The 12,290-nt window shown below is 43.3% G+C and overlaps 1 long non-coding RNA gene across 1 annotated transcript; it reads right to left on the bottom strand.

Annotated features, from left to right (window-relative positions):
* Positions 1-11,320: 11,320 nt before the first annotated feature.
* On the bottom strand, positions 11,321-12,290 carry LOC127491751 (uncharacterized). The gene is made up of 2 exons (XR_007920646.2): positions 11,953-12,290; positions 11,321-11,446 (listed from the first exon to the last, which is right to left on the bottom strand). It is a non-coding gene; the product is annotated as an uncharacterized lncRNA (long non-coding RNA).

Raw genomic sequence — 12,290 nt, 5'->3', positions numbered from 1 at the left:
TGATCTAGGAGAATCACTTCTCTGAGACCTGTTTCCTAATCTATGAATGGGAGGGAGGTTCAGGAGTTTCCAGATGGAGTTAGAACCCCTGGGGACTGATGAGGTGTCCTTGAGCCTCCACGTCGGTAAGATGTCCTGCTTCTGTCTGTTTCATAGCGTGCACTTCTCTGATCCAGCTCCAAGCAGCTGGAGGATCCCACTCACTTCCGTGTGGAGTCTGTACCCAGTGAACTACAATCATAACCTACACCTTTCAGGGCCATTGATCAAAACCCAATATGTCAATGCACAGTGCTGAAAAGGAAAATAGCGGAGTGGGAGAAGCCTCAGAGCTAGAAGGGAAGAGAAGCCAGGGAAGACTGATAAAGGAAGAAAGAAGTCAACAAGACTATGGTAATGGGAGGGCTGGCTCTTCAGCAAGGTGCTGTGGGGGAAGCTTCAGCTTAAAGCTTTACCCAAAGTCAAGGCCTGATCCCTGCAGAGAGCTGGGGCTTTAGTGAACAACCCTTTCCCGGCAGAGCACCTGCTCTTGTCCAGTTCATACAGATGCGCACGGCGCGGTGGGCGTGTCTCTGCTGTAAACGAAGCGGACTTCAGAGTCTTGGCCCTCCACAGCTGATCGCGTGGCTTCAGGCAAGCCCTATAACTCCACGAGGTCACTTTCTGCATCTGAAAACTGAGGGAGAAAGACTAGATGATCTCTTGAGATCTTTCCTGCTTGAAAATGACATCTTAAGAACACGTGTGAGGGGCTGGCACCGTGGTGCGGTAGATAAATCCTCCGCCTGCGGCGCCGGCATCCCATATGGGCACCCATTCAAGTCCTGGCTGCCCCTCTTCCAATCCAGCTCTCTGCTGTGGCCTGGGAAAGCAGTGGAGGATGGCCCAGGTTGTTGGGCCCCTGCACTCATGTGGGAGACCTGAAGGAAGCTCCTGGCTCCGGATCGGCACAGCTCCGACCGTTGGGCCAACTGGGGAGTGAACCAACACATGAAAGACCTCTCTCTCTCTCTCTCTGTAACTCTTCCTTTCAAATAGATAAATAAATCTATTAAAAAAAAACAACCATGTGTATATATAGCCAAGTGTTCCAGTGTATCTGCTCCTGAGCAGAATCACCTAACACTTAATGGCATAAAATCACAGCCGTTGCATTATGCTCACGGATTCAGCAGGACAGGGGCTCACAAAGGGCACAGTGGGAGCGGGCTGCATCCTGCAGCCTCTTGGGCCTCCATTGGGAGTGCCTGTTGGGCTGACTTGCATGGCTGGGAGCTGGGATCCTCTGGACACTGACGTCTCTGGTACCTGAGCTAGAATGACTCAGGTCTAGAGGGTTTACTCTGTAAACAGGAGCACCTAGTCCCGCCTCCCCACGTGGCTTGAGCCTCACACAACAGGGCAGCTGATGGGGACACCCTGAGACTGTGCATGCTGACGTGAGGCTCCCAAATGGGCAGAAGCTCGGTGGCCTTTTCATACCTAGCCACAGAAGTCACTCAGGGACAACACTAAGGCTAGCTTCGTGTCATCTAAGGCTAGCCTGCTTCCAGAGAATCTAGTCCTGGAGGGGAATGGCAACCTCACATTACGGAGGAGTCATCTTTGTTGCTACCCTTTTGGGAAAAGTACAGTCCGTGACTGTACTCTGACAACAACAGTTCACATCTTTCTCACACAGGAACTACACTCACCGCTGCCTGGAGATCCCCAGAGTCTCATCCCTTCATTGCAACAGTTTGAAGTCCAAGACCTGTCATCTGATCAGGTGCTGGGGCTGACGACCTCTCCTAGTACAGTGGCTTTAGTGCAGTCCCTTGCAACCTGAACACCTGTGAACTAAACAGACAAATGGTGCTTTAAAATCTCAAAAGCCCCATGACCTGTTTGAAAAGGTTCGAGAAGCACCACCTTCAAACCCTCTGAGGTCTTATAAAAGTATCTACCCTCACACTGGTGGCTGCAGCTTTCCTCTGGCTCTTTCTGATGGTGCCCTGGATTTGACCTTCATACCAGAGCCTTCTGACTTTGAGACTGCTCTGCTGCCTAGAGACTGGCTTCAGCTCTCTATACTTCCTCAAAATTGTGCTGGAAAGTTGAAGAGGTCCTCCTTCTGCTCAGTTTTATTATAATTATTATACACGTTTAAAGAAACAAGTTTCTGCCAGGAAATCGCCTTGGCCAAACGCAGATTCGTTAGCTACATTTTCTATTTTCCATGTTAATGCAGGCGACATCGTTGTTACACTTTCTGGTGCCAAACAGTTTCAGCAGAAGTTTCTTGCAACCTAGTAAGGTCACCTTTTTTTTTTTTTTCTACCTTCCAACAATAATTTCCTCTGTCTTCCAGCCTTTCCTTAAAGTCTTCTCAAAATTATTCCAGCTTTCACGAACAAACTTCTCAAGGCCATTTGAGCTTCAGAGATGGAATATATAAATGGACACTGGCCAGACAATATATAAAAATAGATCTCTGACCCAAAACATGTAGCAGCCAGCCTAGGAAACCAACCCATTATCTCCAGCAACCAGTCCGGGAAGCCAGCCCGGTGAAAGTCAGACTTGTAGAAAGTCGGACTGCTATCTCTTTCAACAATCCAGGAAACCAAACAATGGCTTCTGGAATAATTGGCCCCAAATGGCAAAAACTTGATTAATAACTGAAAGTTTTCCTTGCCTCTGTCTTCAATTCTTAGGACCAACCAGAGAAAGCCAAACATGCGCCCTAACCAATCGTACAGGACGCCCTGCTTCTAGCCAGTCTATAACTCCCAGGTCAACAGCCTCCGTTCAGGACTCACTGGTCTTCCCTTTTTCCCACTATGAACCTTTCCTGCTCCTCTGCCTGCCTTTGTGTCTCTGCCTTACTCACAAGCCTGACACCGGGTGTCACTGGGGTGACGTGATGACTAGGCTCAGCTGCAACTGGCAACCAGGAAATTAGCCATGTGGTTCTCCTGTGTGGCTTGGGCTCTTCAAGGGCGTGTCCCAAGGGGCACAGCCAGTGAGTGTTGTGAGAAAAATGGTAGAAGCTGTATGAACTTTCCTGATGCAGCCTTAGAAGCCACAGATTCAAGGGAATCACTAGCGCCAACCCGGAATCAAGGGGGGAAAGAATTAGATTCAGCCTCTTGATGAGAGAGCGACAGAATCCTTCTGCACACCAACAGGTGCGATGGAAGATATTGCAGTCATTTTTGGTAACAAATTTGACATTTCAGGCTTCCTCTTTCAGACATCTGTCTGCTGCTTCTATCTACCCTGCTTCCTTCCAATAGGAAGGTGAGGGAACTCTGCTGTAATTGGAAGATGATTCGGAAGGCATGGGAACAAAAACAAGGAAGTTGGTGGACCTCATGTGATAATTTCAAACAGGTGTTGTAGATGTGTCTCTCTCCAAATTTCTAAACATGCTACAGCTCTTTTATGTTAACAGCTCGCTCTTCCCACCGGGTTCTTTGTCTCGTGTCCACAAAGATTTAGGCACAAGGAATACAGAGTGTGAGCAATGTGAAGGAAGTTTATTAAGCAAAAGGAAAACACAAAAGTGAACAGGAAAACTCTCAGCAGCATACTCACAAGAGGTGGCTGAAGAGGCCAGGGGCTTTAATACATTTTAAAATGGGGACCTTTCCCTGACTGGTGGCTATCTATGCTAATAAGGTGAAAATCCAAGAGCCACTAAGGGAGCAGTGTCTAGAACCACCTTTTTGCGTAAATAAGCTAACCAGGGGAAAGTGCAGTGCTCCTCATAGCCACTCAGAGGTCAGAGCTGGAGTAACTCCTATTGTGTAGGGAAAGACAAAGAGAGAGAGACCTTCCATCCTCTGGTTCATTCCCCAAGTGGCCAAAACAGCTGGAGCTGAGCTGATCCGAAGCTAGGGGCCAAGAGCTTCTTCGGGGTCTCCCACGCAGGTGCAGGGGCCCAAAGGCTTGGGCCATCCTCTGCTGCTTTCCCTGGCCATTAGAGGGAGCAGGATTGGAAGTGTAGCAGCCAGGACTCACACCTGTTTGGGATGCTAGTGCCACAGGTGGAGGCTTAACCAACTATACACCACATCACTGACCCCAGTTTGTGAGTTTTTAAAAAGTAATTTCTATTGGTTTTGGTAGAATGAGAAGGCCATGCCAAGATGGCTGCTGGCAACAGAAACTGCCTGGCAACAGGCTGTGATTGGATAGCTTCAGAAACCACCTGGCAACAGGGTGTGATTGGTTAGGGCATAGACCATCCCTTGACCAGATTGGCTGCCTTGGCTATATAAGCTGCTGCAGCAACTGAAATAAAGGAGTCTGTGGGCTGTTTGCCTCTGGCCTGCTTTTACTCGGCTCCTGGAGTCTGTGTGGTGACTCTGAGCCTCTTGCCCCCACCACACTCCTCCTCTCAGAACAAATCCACAGCAGCATCTGGCGCCCAATGTGGGGCAATTGGTATAATTCATGCATTCAAGAAATTAAACAGGAAAACTAATAATAATAAGCAGCATTCTGCTCTCCAACCTCTTTCCTACAAGTAGAGCCAACCACTCTAACTCTTTCCCTTTTTATTCTTCTCTTATCTTATCTTAAAATAATGTGCTGGTGTCTCTCTGGATTGACCAGGTGTAGACACGGCAGTGGACACTTCTCATGCACTTACTTGGATTTCCCAGGCTTGCCTGGCTCCCAGTCACTCAGCCGGGCCTGTGTGGCTGGAGGGATGGAGGACTGGACTGAGTCTGAGCATGTGGTTCCACTGCAGGAGGCCTTTAGGCCATATGTCTGGTCCATCTTCCCGGGGGGGGGGGGGGGTGGCTACCAAAGCACCACAGACACAACCTGGGTACGTGGGGGCGTTAACTCCCCAAGCAGCAAATTTTGACCAGTGGAAGATGGAGGTACATTTTTCTCTTCCTTCCTCCCTCCCTCCCTCCGATGGGCTATTCCAGCCACAACATCACCACACAGTGTGTCCAAAGGAGTCCTTTGTGTCTGGTCACTCACCAAGAAGCCAACTCTTAGTTCTTCACGGCTCCTTTCTCTTTTCAAAGATTTTTAAGAATATTTTTATTTACACTTAGTACGGTGTGGTATTCCAATAAATGTGTAAAATGTATACTGGTGAAATCAGAGTAATTACTATTTCTTTATCATTACTTCATGTTTGGAGACATTGAACCCCTCTTTTTGTATTTGTTTATAATGTGCATAGTAGGTTATTGTGAACTGTGATCACCCCACTATGTTCTGGAGCAACCTCACTTATTCCTCTGATCTGACTGTTTTCATTCCCATTATCCAACCTCCCTCGGTCCTTCTCTCCATCCCTACCACCCTCCCAACCTCTGTTACCCATTGTTCTACACTCAAGTCCAGTTTTCTTTTATAGCTTCCATGTATGAAAGAGAACATGTGATATTTGTCTGTCTGAGTCTGACTCATTTCACTTAACATGATGTTCTCCAGTTCTATTTATTTTGCTGCAAATAACAGGATATCCTTTTTATGGCTGAAAAGCATTTCATTCTGTTTGTATACCTCTTTTCTTTATTCTTTCTTCTACTGATGGGCATCCAGGTTGCTTGCAGTAAACGTGGGAGGTATCTCTTTGAAGTGCTGATTTCAGTTCCTTTGGATAAGTACCTACAAGTGGGACAACTGGATCTCATGGTAGATTTGGTTTTAGTTTCTTGAGGACTTTGGCTGTTCATGAAGCAATGGCCAGTGCAGTAACCTATCGCCTTGGACTTGCTGACAATCCTTCCCTGGCTTCCTTCCTTTTTCCCTGACTTGCACAGCTGGGATTGTACCCCCTAAAAAAGCACTAGCACCTATGCCTTGCCTCAAGCTCTGTTTTCTAGGTGAATCAGAAAGACATACATTGCCAGTATTGTCTGTGTATCAAGAGCTATGCTTACATTGGCTCTCCCAACTTTCTCTCAAGTTCCTCTTATTGACTTGTCATTTTAACTTCTATTACCTATGCTTGTAACTCAATTTTTTGCTGATAACTTTACTCTATTATCCAGCCACCAGAGATGGTAGCTTTTGCCTTCATTTTGCAGGATGCAGATACCAATGTTCCTTCCTTTCCTCTTTCCTTTCCTCTCCTACTCACCTCCAAACCTTGGTTATCATAAGGTTGATAGGATTCACATTCTACTCTGTAATCATAATTATCTTCCATTATTTTCCAAAGTATTACTTCTAAGGTTAGAAATCAGTGTGCAATGTCTCCATTCTGATGACTGTCTTTTAAAAAAAAGATTTATTATTTATTTGAAAGTCAGAGTTACACAGAGAGAGGAGAGGCAGAGAAAGAGAGAGAGAGAGGTCTTCCATCTGATGGTTCACTCCCCAATTGGCTGCAATGGCAAGAGCTGGGCCGATCCGAAGCCAGGAGCCAGGAGCCAGGAGCTTCTTCCGGGTCTCCCACGCGGGTGCAGGGGCCCAAGGACTTGGGCCATCTTCCACTGCTTTCCCAGGCCATAGCAGAGAGCTGGATCAGAAGTAGAGCAGCCGAGTCTCAAACGAGGGGCCCATATAAGATGCTGGCACGTCAGGCCAGGGCGTTAACCCACTGTGCCACAGTGCCAGCCCCCATGACTGTCTTTTGAACAAAAGTGATTAGTAGGAGTTTGCTGTGTTTCTAGCACTGTTCTCTCATCTTTAGGGATAAATCAATAAACAAAGCAGAAATCCTTGCCCTCACGGCTTTCATTTCAGTGGGGGAAACAATCAAAAGTATGTAAAATACGTAGTCTGCTGGATAATGGGAGTAGCAGGACGGAATAAAACAAGGGAGAATAGGAAAAGTCAGTCTAAGGAGCTGAAATTTTAGGCAGGCAGGCAAGGGAAGGCTCCACTGGGAAGGTAACCTTGAGGGCGCTAGAGAGCAAGACCAGCAGATTGCTATCTGGGGAACAGCATTCCAGGCAAAGGGAGCAGCAAATGTGATGGCCCCAGAATGAGTGTGCTCTTACTGTGTCTAAGCAGCAAGGAGGCTCATGTGGCTGGAGCAGGCCAACCAAGGCGGAGAGCAGAGGCAGTTCCATGAAGTAGTATTGGGAAAGGAAACAAAAATAAAAGTAACCCATCAGGGTGGGCATTTGCAGGGCAGTTAAGATACCACTTGGGATGCCTGTATTCTACCTTGGAGTACCTGTGTTCAAGTCCCAGATCCACTTCTGAGTCCACCTTCCTACTAATGCACACCCTGGGAGGCAGTGGGTAACGGCTCAGGTGGCTGAGTCTCTGCCGCCCACGTGAAATATTTGACTGGGTTCTGGGCTCCTGGCTTCAGCCTGACCCAGTCCCAGGTGTTGCAGCCATTTGGGGAAGAACCAGCAGATGGAAGATCTCTGTCTTCATCTGTCTTCAAGTAAAAAATCAGTTAATTAAATTGAGAAGGAAGAACTCAAACTATCCCTCTTTGCAGATGATATGATTCTTTATTTAGGGGACCCAAAGAACTCTACTAAGAGACTATTGGAACTCATAGAAGATTCTGGCAAAGTAGCAGGATATAAAATCAATGCACAAAAATCAACAGCCTTTGTATACACAGACAATGCCATGGCGGAGGAAGAACTTCTAAGATCAATCCCATTCACAATAGCTACAAAAAACAATCAAATACCTTGGAATAAACTTAACCAAGGACATTAAAGATCTCTACGATGAAAATTACAAAACCTTAAAGAAAGAAATAGACGAGGATACCAAGAAATGGAAAAATCTTCCATGCTCATGGATTGGAAGAATCAATATCATCAAAATGTCCATTCTCCCAAAAGCAATTTATACATTCAATGCAATACCAATCAAGATACTGAAGACCTTCTTCTCAGATCTGGAAAAAATGATGCTGAAATTCATATGGAGACACAGGAGACCTCGAATAGCTAAAGCAATCTTGTACAACAAAAACAAAGCCGGAGGCATCACAATACCAGATTTCAGGACATATTACAGGGCAGTTGTAATCAAAACAGCATGGTACTGGTACAGAAACAGATGGATAGACCAATGGAACAGAATTGAAACACCAGAAATCAACCCAAACATCTACAGCCAACTCATATTTGATCAAGGATCCAAAACCAATCCCTGGAGTAAGGACAGTCTATTCAATAAATGGTGCTGGCAAAACTGGATTTCCATGTGCAGAATCATGAAGCAAGACCCCTACCTTTCACCTTACACAAAAATTCACTCAACATGGATTAAAGACTTAAATCTACGACCTGATGCCATCAAATTATTAGAGAGCATTGGAAAAACCCTGCAAGATATAGGTACCGGCAATGACTTCTTGGAAAACACCCCAGAAGCACAGGCAGTCAAAGCCAAAATTAACATTTGGGATTGCATCAAATTGAGAAGTTTCTGTACTGCAAAAGAAACAGTCAGGAAAGTGAAGAGACAACCAACAAAATGGGAAAATATATTTGCAAACTATGCAACTGATAAAGGGTTGATAACCAGAATCTACAAAGAAATCAAAAAACTCCACAACATCAAAACAAACAACCCACTAAAGAGATGGGCCAAGGACCTCAATAGACATTTTACAAAAGAGGAAATCCAAATGGCCAACAGACACATGAAAAAATGTTCAAGATCACTAGCAATCAGGGAAATGCAAATCAAAACCACAATGAGGTTTCACCTCACCCCAGTTAGAATAGCTCACATCCAGAAATCTACCAACAACAGATGCTGGAGAGGATGTGGGGAAAAAGGGACACTAACCCACTGTTGGTGGGAATGCAAATTGGTTAAGCCACTATGGAAGTCAGTTTGGAGATTCCTCAGAAACCTGAATATAACCCTACCATTCAACCCAGCCATCCCACTCCTTGGAATTTACCCAAAGGAAATTAAATTGGCAAACAAGCTGTCTGCACATTAATGTTTATTGCAGCTCAATTCACAATAGCTAAGACCTGGAACCAACCCAAATGCCCATCAACAGTAGACTGGATTATGAAATTATGGGACATGTACTCTATAGAATACTATACAGCAGTCAAAAACAACGAAATCCGGTCATTTGCAACAAGATGGAGGAATTTGGAAAACATCATGCTGAGTGAATTAAGCCAGTCCCAAAGGGACAAATATCATATGTTCTCCCTGATCGGTGACAACTAACTGAGCACCAAAGGGGAACCTTGTTGAAGTGAAATGGACACTATGAGAAACAGTGACTTGATCAGCTCTTGTCCTGATGGTTGATGTACAATGTAATACTTTATCCATTTTAGTATTTTTTTTGTTTTAGTACCATTAGTTGAACTCTGTAATTAACACACAATTATTCTAAGGTGTTTAAATTTTAACTGAAAAGTGATCCCTGTTAGGAATTTGGAAAACATTATGCTGAGTGAAATAAGCCAATCCCAAAGGGACAAATACCACTTGTTCTCCTTGATAGGTGACAACTAACTGAGCACCAAAAAGGAAACCTGTTAAAGTGAAATGAACACTATGAGAAACGGTGACTTGATCAGCCCTCACCCTGACTGTTGATGAGCAACTTGATATGTTATCCCTCTTAGTATTTTTGTTTGTTCTACTTAATACTTTTGGTTGAATACTGTAATCAATACACACATTCTTCTTAAGTGCTGAAACTTAACTGAAAAGTGATCACTGTTAAATATAAGAGTGGGAATAAGAGAGGGAAGAGATGTACAATTCAGGACATGCTCAAGCTGACTTGCCCCAAATGGTAGAGTTAGAAACATACCAGGGGATTCCAATTCAATCCCATCAAGGTGGCATGTACCAATGCCATCTCACTAGTCCCAGTGATCAATTTCTGTTCACAATTGATCATAATGATAGGACTAAGAACCAAAGGGATCACATAAACAAGACTAGTGTCTGCAAATACTAGCTGATAGAATAAAAAAGGGAGAGAATGATCCAACATGGGAAGCGAGATACACAGCAGACCCATAGAATGGCAGATGTCCTAAACAGCACTCTGGCCTCAGAATCAGCCCTTAAGGCATGCGGATCCGGCTGAAAAGCCCATGAGACTATTTCAGGCATGGAAAGCCAAGACACTCTAGGGAAAAAAAAAAACCTAAATGAAAGATCTCCGTGAGTGAGATCCCAGTGGAAAGAATGGGTCATCAAAGAAGGAGGTACCTTTCTCTGAAGGGAGGAGAGAACTTCCACTTTGACCATGGCCTTGTCTAAAAAATATCAGAGTCAGTGAACTCAGGGGGCTTCCATAGCTTTGGCAGCTCATGACAAGAGCCTAGGGTGATTACTGATGCCATAAACAAGAGTGTCAATTTGTTAAGTCAACAACAGGAGTCACTGTGCACTTACTCCTCATGTAGGATCTCTGTCCTTAGTGTGCTGTACATTGAGATTTAATGCTATAACTAGTACTCAAACAGTATTTTTCACTTTATGTTTCTGTGTGGGAGCAAACTGTTGAAATCTTTACTTAATGTATGCTAAACTGATCTTCTGTATATAAAGAGAAACGAAAATGAATCTTGATATGAATGGAAGGGGAGAGGGAGTGGGAAAGGGGAGGGTTGCGAGTGGGAGGGATGTTATGGGGGGGAAGCCATTGTAATCCATAAGCTGTCCTTTGGAAATTTATATTCATTAAATAAAAGTTTAAAAAAATCAGTTAATTAATTAATTTTAAAAATAAATAACCTACCACAACATAAGATGTCAGGAAACATGCTATCGGTTTTTTAAAATATAGGTAATTATCTCCTTAATCTGCACTGTTTATGTTCTCCTTTAAAAGACCTTGTATATGTTTATATATTTCAAAATGTCTTACATATGTTTACATATCTTAATGATATACAATAGAAGAGTCTACAAAATTAAATACCAAGCATAAAGTTAAAAAGAGATAAGAATAAATTGCTGCATCAAAGGACAAGAAGAAAATCATTAAAATATATTTTCCTTGCACATATTGTTTGCTTAATTAGCACTACTACTAATTAATTCCACTTGCATCATTAATCCTACTACTGTTTATTTAAATAATAGCCTTAATTAGCCTATATAGTTCTATTTCTCTTCTGTAACTTAAGTAGTTTATTTAAATTTTTGTTCATGTACATGTTCAGTTGTCTTCCTGTATCCCCAGGGGATTCTTCCAAGACAGCCAGTGAATGCCAAAATTCCTGGGTGCTCAAGTGCCTTATATAAAATGATTTGCATAGAGCCAGTCCTCCCATATAATTTAAATCATCTCTAGATTACTCATAATCCTGACACAATGTAAATGCTATGTGCAGAGTTGTTATACTGGACTGGATTGTGAATAATCACAAGGAAAAAATCTGTATGTGTTCAGAACAGACGTAATTTTTTTTCTCTTGTATTTTCAACCTGTGGCTGTGGAGCTGTCACATTCAGAGGGCTGACTGTGTGGTCTCTGTTATTCTGCTTTTGAGAGTAATTTAATGCAGATCTGGAATAAAAATCAGAAATAATTCCATTAATTTCACTGGACTTCATAATTACATTTTCTGTTTATGAAATAGAAATAATATACCCAACTAAATAACGTGAATTTGAAGCTAGCAACCATTTTTTGCTAGGAGAGAGATAATATTTAACATTTTATAAGGTAAAGATTGACTGCAATTGAAATAAATATTTCATGAGTGCTTTAATAAAATAGGTACTAACTGCATTATTTAATAATGTACATCCAATCTGAAAGAAATCAGATAAAAGTCTTATCTTTAGCTTTCATTTAAAATGTCTTTTAAAAATTGGTAATCTCAGCTATCATTCCAAGTACACTGAAAGTGTCGGTGTTACTAACTTACACTGATTTGCTGTACAAAAGTCTTTTTATTTCTAGCTAATGACATGGCCCTAAGGATCAGTATTGAGACCAGCTGAAAAGACTTGCTAATGTTTAAATTTGAAAAGCTATTTTTTCTCATCAACATTCAGTATTTCACCAACCTTCTCACCAAAATGAGTATTTTACTCCAATCCTCTTCCATTTCTCCTGGGCTGTCCCCCAAGAATGCTGTGTTTTTGTCAAGTCTGGGGATGGAGCCCAGTTCCTTCAACAAAGATGATCACCAGTTCTGTCACTCCACTCCACAAGTGTCAGAACTGAAAACACGTCAATGTGGCCAAAACACCCTGTTTCTAGTGTTGGCTTCACTTTAATAGACATATACTTAGGACAGAGAAAGGGACAAGAAATCTACAAATCATGAACAGCCTTCTGGGTTAGCCTTGGAGATGTTCACATCCTGGAGGCCCCACCCCACCCCCCAGCCTAGAGAGGGAGG

The sequence above is a fragment of the Oryctolagus cuniculus genome, chromosome 3, assembly GCF_964237555.1.
Source record: "Oryctolagus cuniculus chromosome 3, mOryCun1.1, whole genome shotgun sequence".
NCBI lineage: Eukaryota > Metazoa > Chordata > Mammalia > Lagomorpha > Leporidae > Oryctolagus > Oryctolagus cuniculus.
The sequence above is the reverse complement of the archived record's forward strand: the minus strand, read 5'-3'. Positions and strand labels throughout refer to the sequence as shown.